General features: G+C 43.5%; 1 long non-coding RNA gene across 1 annotated transcript; it reads left to right on the forward strand.

The window, feature by feature from the left end:
• Window positions 1-571: 571 nt before the first annotated feature.
• On the forward strand, window positions 572-3,223 carry LOC143366288 (uncharacterized). The gene is made up of 2 exons (XR_013084711.1): window positions 572-2,063; window positions 2,399-3,223. It is a non-coding gene; the product is annotated as an uncharacterized LOC143366288 (long non-coding RNA).
• The last annotated feature ends 8,123 nt before the right edge of the window (window positions 3,224-11,346 follow it).

Below are 11,346 nucleotides of genomic sequence, written 5' to 3' on the forward strand. Positions count from 1 at the left end.
TGCAGAAAGGTAACACGGTCCTCGTTATAAATATTCAATCGTAACCGTGACATTTTTCTCCGTCTCGTCGTCCGCGTCACGCGAGGACCCGGACTAGAGATAAGCTTAATTCGCCGAGCATGTGCTAGAATTATAAATTAACCTCGCTGCGCAAAGACCCGTCGCTTTCCCTGGGATTATAGAAAATTAACGAGACGTTCTTGACGCTGGAATTCGTCGTTTGTTACGCGAAGCGAACCACCCCTTACGCAGTTATGTATTCTAGACTATTTACAGCTGTATTACAGCGTCTCCGTCTGAATCAGCTGCTCTCTCCTTTGCACCCTGCCTTCGATCAAGCGTCTATCCGCTTTAAAACCACGCGGGCGAACTTCTCGCGTAGATTCACACCTTGTGAATTCTGCAACGATCTTAATCCTAAACTCCTAGACACGTTTACAATGCTCCTTAATATATTACTACCAACAGAATCGTCCACCGTGATATTACGATGTTCGCAATTAAAACTGAAATTCTGTGCAACCAACTAGCAAGTTAAACAGTAAGAATCTACAAAATCTGTACGCTACAACCTAAGTGTAGTCAACCTCGACGAACACTATCCAAAGCAGGGGCGCAGCAGTGAGAGAACGTCCCTGTGAATGCCAGGTGAAAGCTGCAACTCGAGAAAGGACGGAACGTCCCCCGGCGAAGAGTTTCCGCGATCCGCGAGGCAAACAAGATTTTTCATTTTACTCCCATTTTGCTTGATATTCAATCGCGCGAGGTGAACCTGCCAGAATCCATCGCCGATAAGAGCGGCGAACAGCGGACGGAGCGGGCAAGCGCGGAGCGGATGGCGGAGGATGGGATGGAGGGGATGAAAGTGGTTCGGCGGCTCTAATACACGCGGGGGTGCGTGTAATTCCGAGGCCGCGCCATATTTTAACATCGTTCCGAGTTACATTATGTTTCAGCAAAATGGTCGGCGCACACGTGGCAGTGCCGTCGTCGGGGAGGGTGGTTTATCTCGAATACACAATCCCACCCCGGGCCACCCTACCCTGCTGAACGCGACGCGACGCGGCGCGGGAGCGGGTCTGCCGCACGGAGGGCGGTTCAAGGGATGCAGGGGTGAAGAAAGGGTGGAGGTCGACGACGACCCCTCGGCAACCAACGCCCACCACTAGCCACCCTCCCCTCCGTTCCACAACCCCGTTAGCTTCTGCGACGTCTACGGAGCGAAAGGGCGGCGGCGAGGGGTGCCTAGGGGAGCGGAGAGGGGTGGACGAGTGGGTGGCGGAAAGCAAACCGGTACGGCGCGCGAGCTAACGACGTTCTTTCGTTTTTCGCGAAGAAAAGAGAGAGCGATAGAGGAGGAGAGTGTGAAGGGGTAGGGTAGCAGCGCCGAGGGGGTGGAAAGAGAGACGGAAGATGGAGGGAAGCACGAGGGACGAGGGAGACAGGGAAAAAAGGGGGAAAGGAGGAGATACAAACCACCACCTTTCTCGTCCTTCTTTCTTCCTTACTCCCTCGCGCTCTGGTTCTTTGTGAACATAGACACGAACAGGGCGGGAGGGGGTGACTGTGCAGCAGGTAATGATGTACCGCGGTAAATTTCCTGCGGAAAATTACCCGCGCGGTTGGCCGCGGAGTCACGGGCCAAAAGGTGATCATTCTCTTTTTGCTGCGCGCCCGGCAAACATACGTATATACCGGCAGCGAGTGAAAGTCGCGACAATGCCGACGCGATTTATTGAATTATTAACAACAACCCGGCTGGACGGGTTAACGTTGCTCGAGCTCCACTGGCTGAAGGGAATTTTTGTCTCAGCCTGTTAGGGTAGATGTACCGTTTGTGGCCATTGTACTGTTTTCGGCCATCTGCATTATTATCGCGGTTTTCTTAGCTTGCAATTGCTCGCAGACGCATAATTGTGTGTAGAATTTCACACCGTAAATGTTTTGTTTAGTATAACGCCAGAAATATCAGGTTACGTATATTGCTTACGCGAAAAACATTATATTTTTTACGAAGTGTGTAAACGGTTCGCTGTTCTTGTAATAATCGTGAAGGATATACGGTAAGTAAAATTCACGTATTTACTAATCAAAGTATGTTAATATATAAATTATGGTAGATATAGGTTAAATACAGTTTCAAAATTATTCTGAAAGTATAAAATTATCATATTTAATTCACTATTACGAACAAAATTATGTGGCAAGAAATGGTACAGTATTTTAATAAATTTTTCTATTTTCTGCCACCATGCTTTTCCAGATGTAATGGCTAAAGCTGTTATATACTATTAAATTTAATTAGATAAAAATGTAGTAGAAAATCAAAATTTCGCGGACTTTCTACAGTCTCCCGGAAACGTTACCGCTAACTTGGATTACTTTGTTGTACTAACAGAAGCTGTCAATGCAGAACCTAATCAAAATCCAGAGCAACTGAAAATTGAAGCTCAAGAAATTTTGAGTGATTCAAGCATCATTACTATTGCTCTGCCTGTGATAGATAACGTAAACATTATCGACGTATCTGCTAATAACTGTGATAGCAATAATAGTAGCAGTAATAATAATAATAGTAGTTGTAGTAGTAATAGCAATAATAATAATAATAATAATAATAATAATAATAATAATAATAATAATAATAATAATAATGATGCCAATAATAATAATGATCATAAAAACTGTGCAAATTCCAATGACAGGATAATGTTTAATCGAAAGAATTCTCTAGAAAAGGTTTTAAAAAATATTATTGTGGTGCCGGCACCAAAACCTTAAAAAAAGGGGCATGAGGAAAGAGCATTTGCCTTCTGTATTAATGTCAGATAAGTGGTTGGAAGTTATGAAAGCAAAGGAAGAGGAAAAGCAAATGCAATTGCAAAGAAAAGCAGAAGCAAATAAAAATAAATTGGTAAAAACAGAATATTTAAAGCAAATTAAATTAACAGCAAAAAGAATCAAAATTGAGAAAAAAAGAAGAAGCAGAAAAAAGTAAATTGGCAGCAACAAAAGTAAAGCTGGATAAAAAAGAAGGAAAAAAAGGGAGACCAAAGTTGAAAAAATAAAAATAAGAGCGAAACAAATAGAGCAAAGAAAGTAAGAAATTAGTATGTAAGATTATAGTATAAATAAGATCCTATTTTGCTATGTATGTAAATATTTAAGTACACGCAAATGTTATTTTCAACTAAATGTAATAAAATAAAACATTGTTGCCCTATACTGTATTTGTCTTACTTAAATCCTTCCTTATTTCAAATTTATTTAAACCCGTTATATCAAATTTAGATAGTGCCCAAAACTAGTACCAAACATGACCAAAACTAGTGTGCAAGTGGCCACAAACGGTGAAAAATGGATTTCTTATATTTTTTAACTTTATTAATTCTTCAACGATTTCTCTAGTTAATGGTAACTTAGGCATTAATAGTAAAGATAGTGTAAAATTTAGTAAAGCTTACAGTTTCCTTATTTTAAGTACAATTTTAAAGATAATTACGACGAAAGTCACTGAAATCCTTACAGTGTCCACAAATGGTGCATCTACCCTATTGTGCGCTCAAATTGTTCGACTGGGAAATTTTATTTCGCCACGTTGGGACGCTTGTTCACTCTTTTAGTAACAAATTACCAAACTCCATTATACGATGTTGTTATCTAGTCCGTCTGCAGCTGCGGGGGTTATTCAGAATTGCCGTGTTTTAAGGATTTAAAAGCGGTAAGCGTAAAATAAAACTGCTCGAGCAGAGTCGGCCCCGTCAGCACAGTACAACCATCATTCCGCAATTTTGTGTCGAATAAAACTTTCCACGAGTCACACGAGTAAAAAGGAGGAAAGAATCGCTGCCGTCCCAGCCGTTCAATTAATTTGTTCTGGATAAACGAAGCACGACAGAGGGAGGCAAGATGTCGGGGAAGAAAGAGAAATTCTTTCCTGTGCAGCGGGGAATGCACACGGAAAGCCCTCGAAGGCGTATCGTGAACGAGACAGCCGATAATTTGTTTTGGGCCTCGTCTCTCCGTTCGCAACAGAGGTACAGGAGGAAGCGAACTTTGCATTGTTACGGAATCGAGTGTCGCATTCGCTGACTGCCGACAATTTCCAAGTTTTAATTTGAGTTTGAGGATTCATTAGGGACATTATGCTCCGGCCGGCAAACTTCCAAGCAGCCACGCGAACGCCGTCCCGTCCCCTTCGGCGAAAGTCGTCCAAAACACCACCCCCATCCCCCGCGCTGATGTTATACTACTCGAATCTCGGGGCACAGATCGAATAATTCCGTAGTCGCGGATCGTGTCCCTTTCTCCTCCATTATCCAGCGGCAACTTTTTCTTCCGCGGCATCCAAGGAGACGGGGAGCTGCTTAACAATGCGACGCGTGATTGCTCGACACTTTGGAACACGAGTTCCTAATGTCCACGAGTCATTCGATTCGCGTGGATATCAACTAGACAATTTATCATAGAAATTCGGTAGATGCATTTATATAAGAAAGGATTTGCATCTGATCTGTAACAAGGTGATGCTCAAGCTGTTATCCGACAAATTTTCGTGCACATGTGCGCTATAGTTGTTTATATTCGTCATGCTATGAATAAATCGTTCCCAAATTTCTGAAAATAGTAGCTTAAATAGTATCGAAATCCTTCCCCCGCTCCCAATCCCCACGCAATGATCACAGTAGTCAGACTCCAACGTACGATACAGTATCAACTATTCCAACTTCAGTACTTATCGCAGGAATCCTGAATTGGACCGTTATCTCATCGAGCGAACCCCCGTTAAGGGGGTATTCTACCCAAAATTGTATTTTTTTTTTGTTTTGATTTTCAAATATTTTAGGGTTTCGAAAATATGTCTCTAAAATATTAAGGTGAAATTCCAAAAACTCCCAGAGTTATAGGGGTTTAAGGCCGCAGCGTGGCCGGCAGTCGTTCCCTCGACCTTTGTATCTAAAGAGGCTATGACTGCCAGCAGAGAAGAGAGAGCTGCCCAACATGATTTTTTTGAAGCTCAGGAAGGTTTCCTCTACGGTCCTGGTATACCAGATTAGGGATAAGTTACAGAAATTAGTTGTTATCTACCACAACTTCAGTCGTATAGGTCGTACTGCATGAAAAACTTTAAACGCATTTTTCTCGAAACAATTTTTTTAGATCGCGGCGCACATTTTTCTCAAAAACTACTGGACCGATTGAGCTAAAATTTCACACACATTCAAAGTGAATGTGTATCTATAGCCGTAACTAGAATTATATCAATAGTTTTAATACAACCTTCCCCACACCTTATTTTACCTCAAGAAAAGTCGAAAAAATCAAATATAAATTTTTAAACAGCTGTGATTTCGGTAACAATGTCCGGACTTGGTTACATCTAGTTCGGGCGATAACTACACTCATATAGATTAAAAAAATCTTTGGTACTTTCGTTTCAGATGACTAGGACGGCCGCAATTTGTGCGCCCGATGGGGCCAGTTTTTGATGACATGACCTACGTTTCGGCGTGTAACTTGTACAAATTTCAATATAATGCATTCCAAAAATTTGTGTTGATAGTTCAAACACTACTAAATACGTGTGCAAAACCCCTGCCCTGTAGGTGCGATAGGTTTTCCAGAATTAATTTTCAAATATCACCTTCGAAAACGAGTGTCTAGACTAGAATACCCCCTTAACGACTGACGCATAACCGTCTAATCCGTGGCGAGTCGTCGGACCTACCTACCTCGGCATGGGTCAGAAGGACGGCCAGCTGTCGTTCACTTTCACCTATCGCGCTGTCATCGCTCTTCTCCTCCGTTTTTCATGGGGGTGGGAGTGAAGGTATCCGTTGCCGGTGCCAAGATCGCGAGTGAATCGATACGAGAGGTGGATGTGTACGGGGTCGGCCGATGGAGAGAACCGGAGGATAGAAGGGACACACGGGAAGGGCGGGGGTGGTTTTTGAGGGAGATGTTTCGTTCGTAGGCAGTAGGTCCCCCACCCAGCCAGAAGTCCCGCAGCATAATCTCCGTCCCTCTGGCCCGTCTCTTTCGCATCCCTCTAACCCCCCCTACGCTGAAACTCGCTCATCCTCTGTTCCGCGAGCACAGACCTCCACCCATCTCCGGTGTAAACCCCCTCCTCCTACCCCCCCTCTGTCCCGGTTCCTTCACCCCCACGGTTGCCGTGACGTAAATGCCAGAGAAATGGGCTGGAGGGTCTGCGAGAACGTGGCGTGGGCAGTGACGCGTGTGCACGCAGGAAAACTCTTCTTATTTATATGCTCCATGCTGCCATGGCGAATCGATATTTCGCATGAGTTCACTTGGAAAGAAAAAGGAAGGAAGAGGGTCACCTCCCCCGCGCCAAACCCACCCGCACGGCGGAGGCGGAGAACGATTTCCTTTTCCGCTTTTATCCGAACGATGGCTACTTTCTTGCGCATCCTGTTCCTCCCTCGACGACCTGCCGCCACCGCAATCGCGAACGACCCCCGAATTTACGTTTCACGGGCTCCGCTCTCGGTCTTACGTGCCGGTGCGTTTGCACTAGACGCGTGAACGCATCGGACGCGCGTTGTAGCTTTTACGTCGGTTGTGAGGGTGGTTTTTGGGGGTTGGGAGGGAGCGTATAAAGATACTTTTTGCGAGTAAGACTATAGGTCGAGTAGGGGATCGGAGCGAATAATAATAACAAATGTGTCTCGCGGAATATTACCACATCGACGTAGGGGGTTGCGAAAATTCGAAACTGATGCGTGAAAGCAGTAAACTAATTTCCTCGCAGGATCGAATTTATACTACTTAACAAAATTTGTTACTGCAGTAATGGAAGAATACTTCCACCCCTAAAGCGAACTATTTTTCTCATAAAGTATGTGGTATACTCTTCTTCTTACGTATCACGTGGTCACCCTGAAGATTCTTACACATCGCGGTTGGCACGATCGAGCGAGGGGTTGGGAGTGCTCGAGACACAGCGAAAAAGGACGAGCACTGGGGGTGGCCAGAGAGATACGAGGGGGTGGACCGCGGTAGGAAGCGGATGAAACGTAGTTGGTTCGTATCAGCATAATGTAGATATCCATTCCTCGCCTCTTCCGTTAGCTTCGAGGTTTGGAGATGGCTGGAGCGCGGGACCCAGGGGAGGGGGGTGAAATTGAAATGAAACTACCCGAAGGAGCAGACGGCCCCGCGGGTTTCCGAACCCTGGAGAAAGATTAAAACGCGGCCGAATGGATGCGAAAGAAAGTTTAGTCTGCGAACTATACTCTGCCCAAACTAGAGCCGATCTCCCGGTACAGCTGCACAGTTCCTCCGCGAGTCCGAGGCAAACACTTTCCGCAGCTGGCAGCCAACTGCGAAATCTCAACTAAATTCTATATCGAATGCTCCGTGTCGCCAGCCCTTAGCGATACTCTGCATTAAGTGCTTTACATGTCCTCGTACGCGGTTAAATGGCTCGCGTAATTCAATTTATCCATCAACGTGCCCCGATGTTAGTCAATTTTGTCGAACAATCTTCGGCAAGCAATTACGTTTGTAAACTGCGTGCAAGATAATATTAGATCGGGGCAAAAGTAAGATATCTTTTTTTTTATTATATGTACTTTTACATTTGCCAGAAAAGTAGCAAAAGATCATTGATAGTTAAGAGAAGTACTTGGATTAGAAATACGTGTAGGTAATATATGTTTACTTTTAATAAGTAGGTACTTTGGTTGAATAAAGCGAACGAACTATTGCACCGACCTAATATAAGAATCTATGTAGGTACTCTGTTAATCGTTTTATTCAACAGAGCTAAATAAAGACTGGCACGAATCGTAAAAGAATTCCTTAAACGGCCGGGCACGCTATCTCTCTCGTTATCACCGCGTCTTCCTCCGTTTCTTATTCTTTCCAGCGCGCCGCGAAGAAAGTAAGCGCGTGGCGGTGTGAAATGGAATTAATTATGAGAACGTCTCAACAGGTGGGTGTAGACGTCTTTAAACTCTCTCTCGTCTCTTTCTCTCTCTCTCCTCTCTGTCTCTCAATCCCTCACACCCCCGGCCTACAATTCACCCCGCCTGGCCTCCACCCCTTTTCGCCGTGTCCCGGACCGTCCTCAAGTAATTTACTAAGAAAATAAATAGAGGACGAGTCCCTGGAAAAATGGAAGGTTAAACGAGGGCGTCGGCGCGCGATCTTCAGCTTCCTTAATTGAGAGAGAGGGAAGGAGAGAACGAGGAAAACGGCGAAAAAGGAGAAAAAAGAAAAAGGGGGGAAGAGTGAGGGAACTGGAACTCGCCGTAAAAGAATGCATCATTAGGGATCGAAGGAATCAAAACACCATTATGGAGCGCGATGTGGAATGCCGATTTAAATTGATTTCAACCTTGTTAAGAACCCAGCCTCTTTTGTTATGAAGCAACGGAAACTTTTATTGTAATTGTTTCTTTAAAATGAATGATCCTATAGTTTTGTATTTCCTTCTGTTCGTTTACTTTTTTGCATAATTGAGTGGCTTTTTAAATAGATAGTGACACGATAATAATAATTATAGCAGAAAAAAATTGTTGCTTATTAGCGGGGAATTATTGATCGCTATTCGAGTAATGAACAGGGATAAATGATTCAGTTTTGACAAAGTTTTGTATTTCCTTCTTTTCGTTTACTTTTCTGCATAATTGGGTGGCTTTTTAAATAGATAGTGACACGATAATAATAATTATAGCAGAAAAAAAATTGTTGCTTATTAGCGGGGAATTATTGATCGCTATTCGAGTTATGGACAGGGATAAATGATTCAGTTTTGACAAAATATAACTGCCCCCTTTATGCCCAACCATTCTATCTCTAGCTGCACTTAGGTTTGTCAGATCGTACTCGACCTTCGACCTCTTTCGGGATTGATTAATTGACTTTTAAGGTATATTTGTATCGTCACTATTGTACCGAGCTTCTATTGTAAACCGCAGAGCCGGCGGTCCCAGGATATACGATCTATCAAGTCCTTTGTCGGGACACTTGGCAATACACCCGATTCTGATTTATAAGTTACGAATATCATGTTTCTTAAACCACTATTGTTAAGAGGAACATAAAGATTAGAATGCCGTTATTATGCAGAGAAACATAAATATCGTAAATAGAAAAGACTCAAAGAAATTAAGCTTCCTTTGTTCCTCATTGATCTAAATTCAGTTTTAACATTAAGAACTAACAAAGCATCCTGAAATATTTAGCCCACTACCCTTAATCACTCTATTAACCTTTCATTGCATTAAAATATCCAGCTAAAATTCTATTTAAATTGCATTGCATAAAGAAGAGTTTATGATTGGAAAAATTTCGATGCTCAATAGCAGTGGCACCCTAAGAGAAGCCAAATAAATGAACTCGAATCGAGTGAGTATGACATTCGATATCCACTTGCCTCACCCCCCGAGATCAACGCGACTGTTATTCGAAGACGCATGCGCCGTGCTCGAAGGGGTTTCGCGCTCTTGAAAATGGAAAATTCGAACGGCGAGTTTTTCTCGCCCTTTTCCAGCCCTCGTCCGCGAGATCTCCTCCCCTCCCCTCGACACCCCAGAAAGGTCCTCGAAACTTCTCCGAGGAAAACACCCTTCGCCACTGAACGCAGCGCGTCAAAGTTTCTCTTTTTTCCTTCGACGAATGCATGTATGCTGATTTATGCGATCTCTTCCCAGCAAAAGGAGAAACGAGCGGTCCTTTCCCACGTTTGATTTAAACATCCAACGTGTGTGTTCTACCTGCCCCTCGGGTAGGGCAGGTGTGTAGTGACGCGGAAGAGAAAGAAGATGACACGTATCAATGGCCATTGATATTCACGAGGGATAGAATGCTAAACTGAGCACCATGTGATGCACGAATATCCACTGAAGTTCCTTGAAACGACTCTACAGATCGTTCGACTGTTAAAAACACCTCTCTCCTTTATGATCGGCGCTTCCTATTCTTCATTACTCGATTTACGTTAATCAAAATTCTACTAAATATTGAGGAACTTAATCGAAAGTCGCGATACTACTTTCTGTTTGTTAAAACACAAACTTCCTATAAGTAACTAAAAAACAAATTTCAAGTTTAAGACATATTATACAAAATATATTTGCCCGAGAATCAATTTCACTGAAATAAAGCGACTTCTTTTATCCCAATAACTTATATAAATTATTCTCGGTTATTACAAGCATCCAAATGAAAATACGTCTTCCTTCTTTCATGCATTTCCAAATTCTTAAATTATTTCTATGTAAAGACCCCAAGAAAGCTAGGCAAATTTCCTGAGACCTCTTCGCGTCACAAAATGCCCATAGATTTTTAACGAACGTTGTAGATACGCCATAAGAATTTGAGAGCGCGGCTGGAGAATACGCGGGGGCGGAATAGCTGGCGAAAAGATATTGATGACAACGTTAATAATGGATCGGGTTCTCCGTCGATGGATATCATTAACGATCATCCGCTATAGTAAACTATAGTGGCTTCGATCAATCATACGAAAGCCCGACGTCGGCGGCAGGCCTTCTTCTTCCCCGTTCCCTGTCCGTCTCAGCCACCTCGGGTGCCCCGTGTTGTCGTTTCTTCTTTCACACCCCCGGCGCAACGACGTCTTCGTCTTCGAATAATTCCCGCATAGGCCGGGACATCTTTTTCCTTTTTTTCTTCCCGCCTCCCCTGTCCTGGAGGTTCGCCAGGATCCATTCATCACCGACATCCGAGGGCGCGAACGGAAAGGAGGCAAAAACTCGAAGGAGAGGACGAGAAAAGAGCAACGAACAGCGTCGCCACGGCGAACCAAGATGGAGCGGCATCGTTATAGCGTCTACGGCTACCGACGCGGCCGTTGCGACGATTATCAATAAATCACGGAAGAAAACACCGAAACAATATCCTAAGTAACAAGAACTGAACCGGTCGGCATCGTTATGATGACCCGTTGTTTGATACTGATGATGAAATTTTGAGGGGGTTGGTAGGTGTTTAAAGAAGCTCCGTTGAAACAGTGGATTCGAGTTCTCTGTATGGAAATAAGGAAATTACCGGGGATTAAAACGGTTCCGAAAATAATTGTTTCAAACAGTTATATATCGGTTCTGAGTGGAACAGGTATGAAGAACCGATATTCTGAATAACTGTTATAAGGAACCGAAATTTCTGACTATATCGATTTCGGTTACGGTTCTACAGAACCGATATTATATCGGTTATAACGGTTCTAGAACCGTTGTGTTTTCGGTTCTATATCGGTTCTAAAACGGTTCTGGAATTGATTTTCGCATGAATTTTACAGGAATTGAAATAAGTAGATATTACGCTTGTATATTACTGTATGTTAATAAACAGCTA

Source organism: Andrena cerasifolii, chromosome 1 (assembly GCF_050908995.1).
Source record: "Andrena cerasifolii isolate SP2316 chromosome 1, iyAndCera1_principal, whole genome shotgun sequence".
In the NCBI taxonomy this organism is placed as follows: Eukaryota; Metazoa; Arthropoda; class Insecta; order Hymenoptera; family Andrenidae; genus Andrena; species Andrena cerasifolii.